The sequence below is a fragment of the Tenebrio molitor genome, chromosome 2, assembly GCF_963966145.1.
Source record: "Tenebrio molitor chromosome 2, icTenMoli1.1, whole genome shotgun sequence".
Lineage (NCBI taxonomy): Eukaryota > Metazoa > Arthropoda > Insecta > Coleoptera > Tenebrionidae > Tenebrio > Tenebrio molitor.
The window spans coordinates 22,197,509-22,215,315 of NC_091047.1; the positions used below are offsets into that span (position 1 = coordinate 22,197,509).

Here is a 17,807-nt window from a genome sequence, read left to right on the forward strand (position 1 = left end):
TTACAATCACCAATTACAGCCCACTGTCTTCAGATATACACATTTCAGTCAATCTCCCACATATTTTATGTTAGGACCAAATCTGGACAGTACCTCTCACTCCGCCACAAACAGCGAATGTTCCATAATGTACGACAAGAGATTTACAAGAAGAAATATGATCTGACTTAAGATTGTAAAATCATAATCGACTAGTCTTCTGTCTAAATCCGTTGTACTACATAGGTGAATCCCATGTAAACAGAACACACATCTTGTAAGTATTTTATTATAAAAGATAAAGGTCTTAATACTCTACCGCATATGTTCCGCTGTGTGGAAACATTTGTTAATGCGTGAAAAAAATTTAAAGCTGTATTTACATACTACAGATCAAAGATAAGTTCCTCGAATGGTTAATGTTCGAAAATGCAGCCTCCGGATTTTTTGTACCTCCAGTAATACACAAGGAACAAATGACAAATTCCACCATTAAAGAGTACATCGGTATTTCACTGGATTATTGAATCGTCACGTATGCCTGAAAGGCAATTTGAATAACTTACTGAAAGGAATGCCGCCATTAATAATAATTCAAAATGTTTGAAAAATATGGCTCGGTACTACCGACACCGTCGAGGTATTTCTTTGTGCTGGAGGCGTTTCACTCTGTTCTCTCTGGGTACGACCTTTATTAAATCAAAAATTCAATGGGTCCTGGAAACAGTGTGCAGCACAATAACGCTTTGTGTCCCCCAATTTTATTTCCATTGTTACAAATGGGTCATTTAGCCTGCCATAAATTCGTATAAATAAAGCTTGAAAGCTTGTAGGTAGGTGTAGCCGTTTTGTCCTAATTTATTTTACACTTCCACTCTTCCCTGAACTCGTTCTGGGACTGATTCCTTAAAAAAAAAACTCAATTGACTTAATTGGGCTAGACGCACCCTTGCTAATGATAGCTTGATATTATCTTCCACTACAACGAAGTCAAAGGTTCCAGGAGGGGTGACTTTTTTATTGTTGAAACAATTTGTACGTCTTCCAAACAGGATTTTAATTCCGAAATTTATGGGTGTAGCGTGCTCTCACACATTGTTTTAATTTATTCAGACTCATGTTTAATTCAAGAGATTTTTTTCAAGTAGTTATTTACTCTCATTTTCACAACGAACACATTCGTTGCTTCATAATACGGCGTTATCTCCTCACTCTACTGGGGTTAAGTAACACTTGGATTTGCATTTGGACTAGGACTACACGGTTAATGGTGAGGTGCTGCACGTGTATTGATCGACAAGGATCATCAAGGAATACCGTTGGCTCTGGATGGAGAACAGTCCATCAAAATGATCTGCCGCTGAAGATTCTTAATGGATTTAACGATAAAAATCTCCGTGTTTTTATTTTTCAAGAATTTCGACTGGTCGAAAATAATGTCGATCAGAATGGCGGCGATTTACAAGGGGATTACCAAATTCGATTATTCAATGGACAGTTTAACTGACATTAATTAAAGCAAAACCGCGACAACGGAATTTAATTCCACATTTAACGCATCACGCCGTGATGGTTCTAATCTGATTGACGTTTTTGAGAGATACAAATTGATAATGCCAATAGGTGTAGACCTCAAGTTGCAAAATGAATTCATTGAAATGCTCATATTGTGAAAATTCATTAGCTGCTAACAGCTAACTCGTCGGGTCATCAGTGTGACTTAACAGGCGGTTTTAATTGACGGTTTAATTCGCAAATTGCTTCAAGATAAGATAGCAGCATCCAGTTTGTGCCAATAATATCTTCACCATAGCAAAGAAAACGAAAACAATTTGCAATGAACAAAATAAAAAGTATTGTATTTCACAAAATGTTATAAACATGAGTGCATTCTGTACATTTAAATAACCACCGATTGCTTTAAGTTTTCTTTCGACATTCTTACAACACTGTTGTTAATTATTCAATCATTTTTATCTAAGAATTTGACTGAGCTTTTGACAGGCTGTTGCATATGGTTATAGAACGAATAAGATAGTTCAAATAATTATTAGGTGTTTGATTGATCACATTTTGTTAAGTAATAATTACACATATCACACGCATTACAAGTGTGAAAAACGCGGCAAAATTTATTCCCGGTGTTTATACAACCTCCACCTTGAAGTTTATTCACACAATATAAAATGAAGTAATGAAGCTTACAGTTAGAGACCTTGGATTTTCTCATGGGCTATGAGTCATATCTGCGCAAACAAATATCGGTCTCCAGCAGGCGCTACAATCCCGACCGGAAAACATCGTCATTCGTTACGTTAGTGCTGTCTCTCTTTCGTCTAATTGCATGTTTTGAGTTTCCAATTTTCCATTTACAGATTTTTCACTGGTTTATCGCTCCGCCCTCGCACAGATATCCCCAAGGTCACAGCCCATGAGAGAATCCAACACCTCTAGGACGGAACACAGTCACCTATTCAAATACTGACCGTGTCTGACACTGCTTAGCTTCACTAATCGAATGATTATAGTGCGTTCATGGTGGAGGGGTCGGCGTAAAATATGTAAATAAAAATGTTTCAAAAGTTCTATTTTGTATTTTGTTTGAGTTTATCAATTTTCAATCAAATTTTAAAAAAACAAAAATTACCGCCAAGGAGAATAAGTTGGAGAGCATTTTTCACAAAAATCTGAATCGCTCATTGACTCCTGTTGCTAGTAAAAAAAAAAAAAAAAAAACTACAAAAGCTATCAAACCTATTGCAAAACTTATTACAGTAATGTTTACCACACTTATACAGGTGTCCTCGAAATACATGTCAAAAAAATCATCGGTAGTTGGTGACAATTAATAAAAGTTAAATATGTATGTATTTTTTTTTCTAGGAAGTCTTTGTTTTTGAAATATAAAGCATTGAAAGTTTGTTGGAAATTTCCAGTACGCTACTGAGCTGAAGTAATTGAGAAAAAAGAAAAAAGATACTGAAAATTTCGAGCAAATTTTCAATGCTTTATATCTCAAAAACAAAAAAAACTTTCCTAGATTTTTTTTTTAATTAACTTCGTCATACTCACCAAGTGCCGATATTTTTTTTTACATATATTTCGAGGGCACCCTGTATATCCTACTTTCCATTTTTTGAGTGCATATTTCTTTTTTATGGGTAAAAAAAATTCTGTGTTTCCGACAAACCCGTTACGAATTCTATTTACGTGTTCCATTTCGAGAAAAATTTGTTGGAGCACCGCAAGGAAGAATAACTAATAACTTTATTAAAAATTCAATTTTTAGAATTACCCAACCAAAACAAATAACTCGTTTCGGAGATTGGACAAGATCCAACGTTTGAAATTCATAAAGTGAAAAAATCACTGCTACTGGTTTAGAAATTACAGTCGCCAATCATCAAGACTGTCACACGTTTAAAATCGTTTTAACAAAAAAACGTGAAAAAAACTGTCGCTTCCACGAGATACAAGTTGTACAAATGTAAAAATGAACGGTGCTCAACATCTTGTGCTAGAACCGTGACGGTCGGATGAAAGTGTGGCGCCTGACAAGAAGAAGCAAGTGTGCAAGAATGTAACGATTCAAGTTTTCGCAGCACGTGTTTACAAACACACGTGGTTAGCGACATTTATGGCCCATTCAAATGCTTTGTGAATTTCAATATCGGTCAAAATGAAATCGTCGACGCCGCCACCGAGTCTTTCGCATCAATGAGGAAGTTATAAATACTCGTGGACATAATTTCAAGCCAATTTAACAATGGTCGCTCGTAATGGCCGCAATGCATTATTAAGTTATTTACCCGCGTTAGTGGAGACACGGAAAACGAAGCACTACCAGCTTTTAATTACACACATCATCCGTTTCGCCTTTGATCATCATCAGGGTCTTTAATCTGGCACTGGTGGCGCTTCTTCGCCTTTAATTCATCCGAGCAATGACACTTCCCGGTAGGTGTGAACAACTCTTATCACTTCATAAATGCTAATAGCTGCGAGTGTCGGGTTATCTCGAGCTGATCGACGAGCCCATGGTACGACCCAGGTGCGCTAGACCCATAAGTAATACCGCGACTGATTTATTCGTACCACCCATGGTCAGAGTTAATCGGTAATTAAATAAAATGGTAAATATTGTGGGTGAAGCCGGGGTTTGTTTAAAAACTATAATTGACTCGTCAATAACCAACCGATAATTATAATTTCGGATGGGCGGGTAATCAAAATACCATCGACACGGCATATTAACGAGATATCCGTGAAAGTTATTGCAAAGTCATTGGGTACATTAGAGATGATTAAATTTATTGCTCTACATATTCTCCTTGCAGATGTTCGACTCAATTGAACTTGACTCATGCTGAATGATTCCAAGCCCAACTAATTCGCCACACATTAGACGATATTGCAACCCAAGAATTCCAGCTAGTTATGCTCTAACATCACTCCAATCAGACTGAAATGCCACCATGAAGTCGGTGGGTTTCTGCGACGTTTGCCTTATAAGGCATGTCAACAGGCTTGAATGATTAACAGAGCTGTGGCAAAAATAGAGATACAACCCGAACTGAATGTGTTATTGACTTCCTAAAAAATTCAATCAATCCAAACATGGGCATAACGAAATGAACCGCTAACAGATTTACTAACTGCAAGAAATTGATATAATCGAAGCGGTTTGCTTTACCAAAAAGTTTATTAAGAGGTGAATGACATGTTTCAAATTTAAATGGTCGTTAATTTGTATTTTTATGTACATACTCGTAATGCAAAATATTTGTGGCATTTTTTGATTTATTAACATTCCAAAAAGTCTACTGCGTACCAAGCACAGCTCTATTTTTTCAAAGATTAGAATTCTAATTATGGGCTAATAAAATATGTATATAGGTAGTTAAAATTAGGAACTCAAGAAATGTTCTTCTGTGTCTTGATTCTTCATGACACATTTAAGAATTCATTTTCGAAAATAATAATGCTAACTGAAAACTACTGCACCAGGTTTAACTTCGTGGTTCTACTAACAATTTTCTACCACCACCAACTCCAACAGTTTCGCAAAAACGTAAACAATAACATAAACATTTGAAATAGTAGATTATATCATTAAGAGTAGAAGTGAGTTTTTTTGTGCTAAGCTCCGAGATTGAAGACCGAGACGAAGTCGAGGTCGCAACTGGGTGAAGTAGTTTCGGTAAAAGAACAACGACATCCACAACGTAAAAACTAGAAATACATTTGAATAAAACAAAGAACTCAGACAATTCAGAATTGATAAAAGCAATAAAAATTAAAATGAAATTATCTTCACTTCAGATTAACTTCAATATATTTTTATCATTCCACGAATGCCACAAATCTGAAACAACACGACCAGAAACACAAAACACTTTTATTAGAGCCGCCTTGTCACATTTCCAATTTAAATACTTGATGACCACCGTCGTGCACTATAAAATTTTATAAAGCTGCATTTTATACTCCAACGTTTAAATTATTTAATGCGTTACGCATTAAGAAACCTGAAATAACAACTTCAGCTGAGACACTAAAAACGGAGATAATCAGTCCTGGAAGAGGCGCCACTTTGTTCCCAGATTCTGGTTTCCTTTATGATAAAAACGTTCTAATTAAATTATTTTTTTATTATTGCGCTAAGGGTGACAGTAATGTGGCCGCCTGGGTACTTTAATCATAACGTAATTAGTTTAAACAAAACGGGAAACAACGACTGGATTCATCTCGAGCAAGATAACCATCCAATGTTTCGAGAAAAATTGATAACCCATCGAGGATTTCTACTATAACAACAATACAATAAAACATGAATGAATGACAGTTGTTCCTATTTAGTCGTTATCTTAATTATTCCATCCTAGTGATAAGACTAATCGTAACATGATTTAACGGTCGAAATTATGGAATCTTTGACGGCGGCGCCTTCAAAAGTAACCCAATTTGTCAAACGTCAAAGAAATGCCTCCGTTTCGTCTTTAAATCCATCACCTGACAGTACTTCGATTTTTTGTAAATTAATTGGAACATGTTCAACGACCTGTAAAGAGAATACGTTGCTCCCACCCTATTTTATGTCAACAATTTAGACCTCCTGGGAGCATCAAGACTCAAAACGTTTTCACTAATCTTCCGGACAAAGTACACCACGTCACAACTATAACATTTCATGCCCGGATATAGTGTTACCATCTTCGGTGAGTAACATCTACGCTAATACGTTCTGAACAAAAAAATCATGTTTTCGACATGGCTTTAGGGTGGCAGGATTGAATCCGACTTGTTAATTATTCCGATTTTAAATTACTCCGTTGGCTGGAGCGGCCCAAATCCACGAAGAATGCCGCGCTCGATTGACACGAGATGCGAAGAATATGCGTGGGCCCATCTGTTTATTAAAAATGTCGAAAATGATCTGGATGTGTGTCGACATCGGCCGTGCACACACCGAGAATGAGGTTAATAAGATGATAATGGGGAGGTAAAGACAAGAATTACTGTGCTTGGTGTTTCGAAAAATCAAACAAATGACAATGAGACGCAGCGAACCAGATCTGTTATTTGTGACAGCCGATCTAAAACTAGAAATTCAAATGAAATGTACCATAGACATTTTTGAGAGTTGAAAACAGTAAAATTAAAATATACCACTCGTGCTGTAAAATCTGGATAAAAATGTAGATAATAAATTGATTATAGAATGTAGTAAACTGTAAATGTGCCATAAATGTATCCATTTACCTGTACTTATTTAATGTGTCATTTTATCGAGCACTAAATAAAATGATTAAAAAATTAAGACAAAAGTATCAATTTGAGATAGGTTTGGATTTACGAGTCTCGACAACAGAGACATTTATATGTTTCGAAAGAGATTAGGAGATGCTTTAGGCCTTGATAATTCAACTTACCTCAAAAATACTTCATAAAATTTCGTAAAACTACGTAAAACACTTAATTTAGCTTATATCAAGGTTCCATTAAGCAAAATTCATATTTAACTTCTTAAATTTATTAAGGCACTTACCTACTTTGTGGGTTGTAATTAGCCAGTTAATGACGGGTGTTTAAATATAAAACTGATCACGTGTTCTGTGGAAAAAATGCGAATCGGAGATGTAGCTGCTTCATCTCAAAGCTAAACATAACCTCACAAACCTTCCAGGAAACGCAGATAGAATAAGAAGTGATTTATGGTATTTTATTATAAACGTTGTTCAAAGTGTCCACCAGCTTCTTCATGATGTATTTTGCTTTTTATTCCCTTTATAACTTTTTGGAGTAAGTATATTCTCAAAACTAAAGCCTTTGTGGCTACAGTTCCGGAACACAGGTCATGCGGTAAGAATATACATAAATCTAAATTCATTTTTAATATTGTGCGACAACTTTCCACAGCACTCACTTGCAGAGATAAATGCTGAAGGGAAGTTTTTGGTTCATTCTTCACAATTTCAACATCATCAAGAACTTCTGAAGTAAATTGGGTTGGCCTTCGGCTAACTTTTTTTCGGATTATGCTTCAGTCTGCCAAAACAATTTCACAGTACGATCTAAACACTGCTGAAATTGTTGCAAACAATTTTGCGCTAAATAGGACCAACCATCTAACCATTTTAGTTTTGAAAAAAATGTTTCTAGGAAAAATACGACACAGGATGAAAAACCATGGCAAATAAGACCTGGACAAAAAAAATTTTAACTTCCAGTACATATTTATTAAAAAAAAAACTTTATAACAACTAATATCCTTTCGATATTTAACAGCTCCAAGCTTCGTTCAATCCATCAAAGAGATCGTTCTTATTGCTACCCATAATTTTAAATTTGGTTGTCAACATGATCCCAAAGATTTTCAATTGGGTTTTATACCGGAAGACTGCGAAGACCAACGCATAACTTAATCTTTTCTTCCCTAAACCGAAAAAGTGGCCGTATACCATATAAGGAAAAGCCTCCCCATGCCGATCCACCACAGTGCTTCACTGCGGGTAAAGTGTTTTTCCTTTCAAATTTAAACGTTCAAGGAATTTACTCGGTTTAGAATTACCTACACGGTTGATTTATTTTTAAAAACCCCCAACATCTTGTGCTGTTGCGCAATCCGCCGCGGTGTAGACGCACCTTTAGTTCTTCGTCCACGCGCTGCTCGGGAAATAATTCGGGAAATGCAACAATACCTATCGGAGTCTGTAGGTTGAAAGTTGAACGACCTAATTGATCCATAGTTGTTTGATTGGTTATGGCCGTCGCGGCCGCATGAATGAAACTGGCGAATCTACCAGTATCGAGATCAATGTTAGGCTGGGCTTCCGGTGGCATTTACTACAATGATGATGCACCAGGCTTAATAGTTTCGCGACCTTTCCTCTCGATTCTTAGGCGCCAAAAGTCATTACCTCCGTTTTTCCATTATATTAATCGATTTGTACAAGGTAAGCCGCGTTTGATGGGTGGGACGGTTTAAGACATAGGTGTGTTTGTTGCCAAACAGTAGTGGAGTACCTACGTTCTTTCGAAACATTTTTTTCAATCGTTGAACCGAACATGACAGGCTTTAAGCCACTTATAATTAATTAACGAGATCGTGACTCTTAAAATACCGACGTGTAATATCATTTTCATATTTGTTTATGATTTTTACCGGCTTGTTTATCCTAATTAGCATCCAGAGCAAGATTTTTTTCTGTATTGTTATTAATATTCATAATTTGGAAATACGCCCTCCGGTTCTATTTTCGTTAGATTTCTCACGCTCGCTTTGACTGATTAAAAACTAATTTAATTAAACATCGGCGAATGAAATGGAGCAGTTTTTCTACGGTTTTGGGAAAATATTGCGATTGGTTCGAGAGAAGGATTATGTAATGCCGACGGGTTTCAGTTTTATCATATTAGTATGCCCGGCTGTCAAGAATTATACCAAATAAACAGAGAGGAGGCTTCGGGGCAGGCACAAAGGTCACAGTGCGATGTGATCCAGACACTCGTTTCTACAAAATCAAGATTTAAACAAGAAGTATAATTTAGAAAACTGGAAAACCCGAAAGTTAGAATCTTGCTAATGTAATTTGTAAATTATTCATTTGTAACTTGGAGATATTTGACACTCTTAGTTTCTTCAAGAGGGGTTGGATTCTCTCATGGGTTGTGACCTTGGAAATATCTGCGCGAAGGCGGAGCGATAAACCAGTGAAAAATCATCATTTAGACAGATAATTAAAATAACATTTGCTTAAATATTCTTTGAGTTTAACGCGTTGCTGAGTATCAGTCGATGTTAGTTGTTCGGACTACATAAATAAATTTTTCGGATATTTTGACTAGTGATTGGGTTTGAGAGTTTTGAGATTTAAAATGAGGTGAAACGCTGTTAAAAATAACACTGATGGTCAACGGTCTGGGATTTTTCGTTTATTATTGTGGTTGAATAAAATATTTACCTCCATTAATCTTCGTTACAGCGAAAGAGTTCACTGAACAAAGTTTCCGAGAAGGTTTAAACAACAAGAAATTTTGTTTAAAAAATAAGTTTTACTTGTTTGTGTACTTAAAAATAAGATTAAATCAATAGTGGACGATTATTTGTTATACACATAAATCTTTAAAATGTTTTCAAAAAGTAAAAACCTTACTGGATCGGTTAGTTTCTTAGTTAGCGAAAAATAAGTAACAAGGCTCTCTTTGTGTCATACAAAACTTTTGTTCGTATTCTGAATTCCATTGTAAAAATATGCCAACGACCAAAATTTTAGAACTCCTAGAAGCCAGTAGTGTTGGAATTAGGAGGGTAAAAGCTCCAATGTAAAAGCAATGAGTGGATTTGATAAGCTATTGATCACTTTTTCCCTAAAGTTGTTCTTGTTGAAATTAATAGGTTAACCCCTAGATAATGTCAAAATCAAAACCTTATAGTATCTAGTATCACCCTTCTTACAGCGAATGTTTTATACTTTTTGTGCTATAGTAGCACCACATTCTTCAAAAACACTTTCTCGTAACTTTTGAACCCTCCTACTTTCTACACCACTGGCTAATTCGTCCTAATTTTCTGATCATGAGTATATTTGTTAGCCCAAATTCAGACTATTTCTATACGAATAAAATAGCTTCGAATGTAAGCTTGGTTAAAAAATATTCATTTCTTAAGAGCTTTCAACTCAACATGACTTCATTCTTACCAACGTACAATAGTTATTTACCTAACTTATGCGGGAAATTTCTTCCCGCAAAAGTTAGATACAAATTTTTTGTAAGGAATAATTTAAAAATATTTAAAAATAAAATTAAAAATGTAAATCATTTAACATTGGTAATTATTTACCATTGAGTTGGTAGCACCTTCCGCGCTGATTAGTAGATTATTAAAATTTAAAGGGTCGGTGCCGTCTACTACGATCACACAACACGTTGAACAAATTCTTCCCCTGTTATTACTCTTACCTTTTTGAATTGCTTATTTTTTGTGTTGATGAGAATTAATTTTACAACTGCAAATGTGACTAAACGTTCATTTTGTTCTGCTCACGTTATTACAATGCAATTTCCCCTGGTTTATGATTGCAAAGTAAAAAACACGGCGTGCGGAAAATCGTTGTTTCCGCACTCTGAGGACAACCGGGAAATACCGATTTTTAGGTTATGAATACAAATTCTCCATTTTCTTCAAATTAGGTATCTGCAAGTATTTATACCTACCAGATTCTTCGAAAGGTCGTATACTTCAAAAGAATTTGTAATAAACTGTTTCAAAAATCTACGCAATCTACGCCATGCTTTGAACGTAAACCGACCTTAATATACCACCTGCCCACTGCTTACAACACATCGTAACATAATAAATACAATCTGTTATAGTTACTCGAGCAGACACAACCCACCTGCTTATTTGTACATTTTCTTAAATCAAACAAAACTGATTTACCTTTAATTACGCCAAATTTCTAATCACCGAGTAATTAAATAAATCACGAAAGTACGCCTGAAATCTGAATTTATAATTGGTGGGTGTAGGACGTGGGTGGAAATTTGCCAGAGGGGACGTTCAATAACTTCTGACAGGTTCTCATCATATTCGGAATATTTCATAATCCCAAACAAAACCAACGCTGTAATGTTTTCATTTTAATTAAGGGAGTTATAATGTTTACTAAGATAAAAATTGTTAAAAATGGAGGTCAAGGGTAATAAATCCTTCGGCTCTTGGTTGGATGGCCATGCACATTTTCTAAAGCGTTTGTCACATGATAAATACAAAAGGAAGAGATGCGTGGGGAACCCATCACGTTCGTGTCAAAATTGAAAATTTATAATTTAATGTTCTGATTGGAACGGAATTTAATGTCCTGTTAAAATAACTACAAGACGTACGTTCAATTTAAAAGCAATTAAGTGTGAGACAGCTGTAAAAAATTCACAGCCATAAAAGGGAATTTTATTTGTCACAGAATATGTGAAAACAGTATTACAGTCTGAAAGTGGTTAAATTACAGCGATAATCATATCGAATACTCGCTGTGCGTGCAAAATCTTGGATACAATTTCTAGAATTATTTTACATAGAGTAACGTAAAGTAGTAAATTAATTGTACTCAATAGACGAGCTTGAGGTATTTATTGTCTGTGATAAAACCTCCAGTTGGTTCGTTTTACGCCTAGGAAAATCGCTTCTGGTTTTAATGTTGAGCCAACAAACAACAACGAAAACTAATCACAAACAGTGTGTACTGAAAGCAAATATTGGCACTAATTTTGTGGTTAATTTAAACAGCTTCCGGGTGAACCGGAATTGGAGTGCCTTATATTACCCTCGATGACACTTAGGAGTGAAGAAAATTTAGTACATAATTGTTTATACTGTCAGTATTTTGTTGGTAAACAATTTAAATAAAATTTACACACAATGTCACCTCCTTATCTTAAGAAGCGAGTCAACAATTTATTCACAATCCGATTAATGTTAATTCGAGATGCATTTCGGTGTTAAAAAAATAAACAAAGTGCATCTCATCATTTCAGTTACGATTTCTTTTGTGCGTCCATTTTCGGCAAAAGTAGCCCAACCCATAATTTTAAGAATCACTGATAACAAACAACGCAAACGAATTAATCATTCACTTGAGCTGATCTCTATAGAATTAGGAATTTGTCGTTTTAAACTTGGATGAGATTCCATTTTCGCGCTCAAATGAATAATTTATGCAAATTTGCAAATCCGTTTTCAGTATTGATTAAACCGACAATGGCTCACACTAAAAGCCTGAAATGCGAATAAGGATTAGTTAATCTCGTTCCTGTGAGACTGGAACAATAAGATAATGAATTTGTACGACCTTCATTGTCTCACATTAATTAAAACTGCCTTTTTTACTGGACTTCGTTAATGCTTATTGTATTTGAAAATTGAACATCGCAAAAAAATTAATGCAATGTTAATTTAACCGTGAAGAATACAATGAAAGTACAATTTACGTTTCCAGTCTGTGAAAAAAAATAAAATCTAAACCAAGTTTAGCTAAGACAATTCTTTTTAAATCCAATCTATTGCAATTGGATTTCAGATTTTTTCTGTTGTTCCTAAAATTAAGAGATCATATATTTTTTTATTCTTAATTTCTTAACCGCTATGAAATTAATAGCTTACAAAAACGCAATTTTTTGTTTAGTTTCTTGGGCTTTCCAATAAAACAAAAACCCACCAAAGGTGCGAAAGAGTCGGTTTTAAAGCATGTTTCATAGCTTGGTGTAAGTTTACCGGATGACATAAGGTCAGAGAGCTTAAGTTTCACATTTGTTAAATGTGTGACAACGGGCTTCTGAGAAATTGATTTTATTTTTGTGGCACAAATTTATAACACAATTTTACAAATTATTTTATTTGAGCGCCAAAGCTTTTGAATTATAGAAATCTTTTCTTTCGAAAAAAATTGCATAGGTCTACTTAGTTTTTTTTTAAAGAATAATTTTCCATTTGGACTCATTTGGATAGATTGTCGTATTTTTTATGTTCGCCCATGTCCCATGTAACGGGTGTTCACATGAAAAGTTCATCAAGTTGGCTATGAATTTCTGATGAAAGACGATGCCTTTTTTAACAGATGTTAAGTTGTGTTTTACGAGTGTAACTCTTTAACTACTTTGGATACATACTTTATAAACCTTGAATGATAACAAGCCCAATTATAATCATTTCTTGTTATGTATGTAAAAAGTTAAACTACCATTTTAGTGGTGCATCAAAACGCATAGCATGACCAAATTTCAAAAATGTAACCGAAAAAACCTGTGTTCACAAGATTTTTTTATTGCCTGCTTCTCACCGATTACTGCGGGCTCCACTTAATTAATTATAATATAATTAGACGATAATTTGGTATTTTACAGTTAATGCAGGTGTTAACCCTACCTATCATTTAACAACTCTGAACCGAAGTGAATTCGAAAAAACATTGCGTGCCCAGCACACTTCGTTCCCGAAACGAGCTCCTAAATAAATCGTACGGGTAATAACACGGTCTGGAGACAATTTGATGATTGCCATAATACCGGTCTTACTCCACTTTTTTCTCCAGACAAAATTAACACTAATTTAGGTGCGCCAGTCGGACTCTTTTTACTTCCACTACCAATACTTACCCCATTATGTGTTAAGAATCTGACACGATTTTCGCCACAAGAACGTAAAATCTCTGCCGATGATTTAATCTTCGGAAAGAGGTCTCCACGTCGTGCCAAATTTAGTGCTTGTCAATGACACGATCTGGACATTCGCGACCAACTCCAATATTTTCAGATCAGATACGCTGACAATCTTCGTCAAGTGCCATTTATGGCTTAAGCGCTGTGAGATTACTTTCAATTTTTCTTTTTGGGAAATGTGTGTTAAGGCGAGTGTCCACAGGAAGGATGTCTGCGACTGTGTAAATATATCTCGGGTCATTTAGAAACTTTAATCTACTTTCGCGAGATAATTCGGCGAAGTAATGGAGGTCAATGGGCAACCCTCATCTCTTGCTCTGTGACAGAGTTGAAACTTAACTGTGAATGATCTAGAAATTCTTGACTAAACTTGTGAGATAAATGAATAAATATTAGATAAACAAATTAATTTCTTCCACAAAACATTAGCTGCTCAGATGCATATTTAAGGGTTGAATCACCCCTTCAAAATCGATACTTTATCGATCTTCGCTTTATCTTGAAAACTGAAAGAGAGAACCTACCATTGACAAAAGTCTTACCAAAAAGTACATCAATGTAATATAAAATCATAAGATTTCGTAGTTTTTTCAAACAATTTTTTTTCAGAATTTATTTTATAATTTAATTTTTTCTATAATTGCTTCAAAAAATTGATATTCACGCACAGTTATCTATGGGTGAAGTGGGTCATTTTCTTACATATATGTATATTTTTTTTACACTGTTGTAAGATTGAAACCATAGAAACCATACATAACAGTGTGTGAAATGCGATTTTACACACTTAAGCTTTTCTGTTTTTCACTTCACGCACTGTTTTCTATTAGAGCAAAATGGTCACTGCGTTGATAATTTTAAAATTTACTTCTGAAAACAATTATAGAATAGTTATTTACGAAATGAGTGCTAGAAGACATTTTTTGCGCATGAGCGCATTATCTGAGGCACGAGCGTCGAAGAAGCGAGTGTTTCATTTGAACGAATGTGCCGAATACGTCTTCTCGCATCGAATTTCGTACAATATTTTTTGAAACGAACATTATGTCTGATTTGTCGTATACCCTTTGTGCATAGGATGGCGCTTATCCATGCGATTACCAAAGTGTCAATCGAATTAATTACATGATACCGATTTAATTTCACTCTTTCGAAATTTTATTACTAGCAAGTCAAATTATTTTTAGAATGATCAAAGAGGCGAATGCCCTTTTGAAGCACAAGTGCGCGAAATCGACGTTCGCGCACTACTATCCGGTCGCGAAATGTTATTTTGAAGGTAGTGAGCTCAAAAAATGTATTTTCGCGGGAACTATTGTTAGAAATACAAAAATTATCCCTTTGAAAATTTCCTCTATTTCCACATGGAAACAGTTGTCCACTTTGCAAGTTAATTTGACCCGACATTTAATTTTTTTTTTGTCTGATATAACTATTCTTGTAAAATTTCAAATCCTCTTTCTCTGTAGGAAACAAAATTTCTGATTAATATTGGTGAAGATCGACACATTTTCCAAATGAAAGAAGTTAAACGTTGACTTATCAAAAGTTTTGGACTACCAAATAAAAAATTTAACCCAGATAAATTTGAAATGTCTAAATTCTTACAAACAGTTGCTAAAAATGTACAATAAATTCCACTCGTGATAAGATACTTGCCAGTGGCCATGTACACATCTTTGCGTCGTCTTTTTGTAGCAATCTCGCGATTTTAACGCTCCGCTCCATACCTGCAACAAAAATGTGGCCTTTACCGCACTGATTGCATCCATTGAAGTCAGCGCTTGATTGATCGATTGATTGTGGCAGCGCCACGGTTGAATTAGCTCGATTGAAGTGTTTACACGATTCGTGTATTAAAAACCGGCGTTAATTTAGCGGACGACAATCCTTGGGGTGGTGTCGCAACACTTCCAACCAAATCCTCCATCAAGTTTATTTTGAGAGCATTTTACCAGTCATCCGGAAAAAAATCGTGTGGAATGCAATTCCGTCTAGTTTTCACATAACGTATACATTGTAAATTCATAAAGCGAAGATGTTTCCGATACAGACGGGATTTTGTGGGATATTTGTTGATCTTGTTTTGGATTTCACAACGTGCAGCAAAACGTTATCTCGAGGCGAGAAAGGCCCCACTTGTTTACCTTATCAAATTCATCACGTTCCAACAGGTTGTAAACGGGCCGAGAAAATTTCAACAAACAGAAATTTTTGTGGGAAGCGTGAATCCATTGTTACACTCGAGATCTGGACCTCATGAATAAATATTTATTAAGTTTACATTGTTGTAAATTGAATCGAGTCATAATTCATGTTTCTTCATGCTCGTACGGCTTCACATCACTACCGCTGACAAGACCGAGGCTACAGCATTTTCGTGATTTAACCTGGTGCACGACATGTGGAAACGACTCGCCCACGAAGATGAAAAAACGAAGAAAACATATCGAAAACCAGCAGCAAGTAAATAACGCGCTCAGATTATAACTACCCGTGTAACGAGGATAATATGATAGAGCACCTTGTGTGGCCCCAGCTGAAGACCGATTGAAGATATCGGTTTAATGTTGGGACCGTATATGGAGGATTTGCTTCGAAAAACTGTTACCCTTCATTAGGTACATTAAATGACTACGAAAGCATCGTGACGGGATACTAAAGAAAACTGCCTTTTAAATCTTAGAACAATACCAGACGATGCTTCATAGGTGAGGCACTTTAGAGAACCTCGTGTTAAAATAATGGGGAAAATGACCGTGAGCGCCCACATCAAAATGTTTAAGCACCATTAGAAAACTCCAGACGAACGCAAAATTTTACGCATGTAAATATGCAAATTCCTTGTATTTTTTTTATTATATTTGCGAAGCACAATGGACAAGGTCTGCTCGGCGCCAGTTTGTCAGGAGGAAATTAGATAACTATCTGTTTTCCAATGGAGCGGCCACCGCGTTCGCCAGATTTCAATACTATTTTTGTGCGGACAGACTAAACACGTACAAAGATTGTTCTGAATGGGTTTCCGTAATCAAAACGAATAGAATGTCAAGGTCGCGCGTTCTAAAATTAGACAAAATGTGGAAGACACCACAAGTAATTTACTACTATTGTTTTGAACAGCAGACTAATAATTTATTCGAACTGTCAGTTAACGTGACGTTTTCTTCAAAGGCTGCATAACAATTCGGTCATAACCTTGACAGTTCCGATATTCGTCTTCGGTAAAATACCAAATTTTGGGTTCTTTGTTGAAGCAGGAAATCTAGAACGCGAAATTATTTGGTCGTCAAGTCTGCAAAAAATGTTTCAGCAATGTCATAATAAATAAAATTGTGCCAAAACTTAGAAAGTTTATTATTCTTTGATCCGTATTTCGACATATTTACAACCGACTCCTTGATTTTATTTGTGCAATATTTACGGATGTTTCATGAGGTCTAATTTAATCGGCAATAACTTCAACTTATTTTTTGCACGTTACGTCCTGTCGAAGTCAAGATTAAGGGAACATCTGTTTTTGAAATGTTTATAGTGTTGATTGGACGTAGAAAATATAAAAAAGTGATAACTTCATGTAAATAAATATGATACTGGAAAATAGAATACAAAAAAAATAGTGTGCAACAACAAACAGTTAAAAGGTCAGGACCAAAGGAATAGAATAAGAAGTAAAAAAAACATAACCTCCAAACTTTGTACCGAAAAGATGGAAATACATGTAATGGTAGGTATTCTTTATCTTCAAGCGGTCGAAAATCGTGCCTTTATGTATCTCTAGACAAACGGTTGCAGTGGCTTTTTTTGTAACCGGACTTGAAACACTTCTCACGATTTAATTATCTATAATTACAAGAAATATTTCATAATTAAAGTAAAAAGAGCTCTAAAATAGCGAAATAACGAAAATATTAGCCAATATTTAACCGGTGCCAGTGTGGTGTAACACGAGTCGCCCATGTGCATGACAGATGTCAAAATCAAAAATAGCAAGATGGCCGTTCAACGTTAAAAAATAAACTTTAGACTTGAAGATAAAATAATATCATTCAGAGTAGGTCTTTTAGTGTCAAACATTTTCTTATTTGTAGAATACGTATTTTTGATTT

At 35.3% G+C, this 17,807-nt stretch overlaps 1 protein-coding gene across 1 annotated transcript in view; it reads right to left on the bottom strand.

The window, feature by feature from the left end:
* Positions 1-17,807, bottom strand: part of LOC138124386 (thrombospondin type-1 domain-containing protein 4-like) — a 193,482-nt gene that overhangs the window by 149,999 nt on the left and 25,676 nt on the right. The window lies entirely within an intron of this gene.